The sequence below is a fragment of the Arachis duranensis genome, unplaced genomic scaffold, assembly GCF_000817695.3.
Source record: "Arachis duranensis cultivar V14167 unplaced genomic scaffold, aradu.V14167.gnm2.J7QH unplaced_Scaffold_100815, whole genome shotgun sequence".
NCBI lineage: Eukaryota > Viridiplantae > Streptophyta > Magnoliopsida > Fabales > Fabaceae > Arachis > Arachis duranensis.
The window spans coordinates 22,512-23,123 of NW_026263709.1; positions in this window are offsets into that span (position 1 = coordinate 22,512).

Consider the following 612-nt stretch of genomic DNA (forward strand, 5'->3'; position numbering starts at 1 on the left):
GGCTGAAGAACGCAGGGGCAACCTACCAGAGGCTAATGAACAAAGTATTCTCGGAGCACATCGGACTACAGCTGGAGGTGTACGTCGACGACGTGCTGGTAAAGACACAAGAAGACAGAAGCTTGCTGACCGACCTCTCCAGTGTCTTCGGCACCCTCAGAAAACACAACATGAGACTTAGCCCGACAAAGTGCACCTTCGCCGCAGAAGCCAGAAAGTTCTTAGGCTTCATGCTGGCTCAAAGAGGCATCGAAGCAAACCCGGACAAATGCCAAGCAATACTCAATATGAAGAGCCCGACGTGTGTCAAAGAAGTACAACAACTGAATGGAAGACTAGCTGCCCTATCAAGATTCTTGGCAGGATCAGCGATAAAATCACTACCTCTCTACTCACTCCTAAAGAAAGGGAAACCCTTCTCATGGACCCCGGAGTGCGAAAAAGCCTTTCAAGAGTTCAAGGAATTCCTCGGGCAGCCACCAATCCTAACCCGACCTCTAAAAGGGGAAGAACTCGTACTATACCTCTCGATTGGACATCGAGCAGTCGCTTCAGCGTTAATACGAGAAAACGACCAAGGACAACAACCCATATACTTTGTAAGCAAGGCAC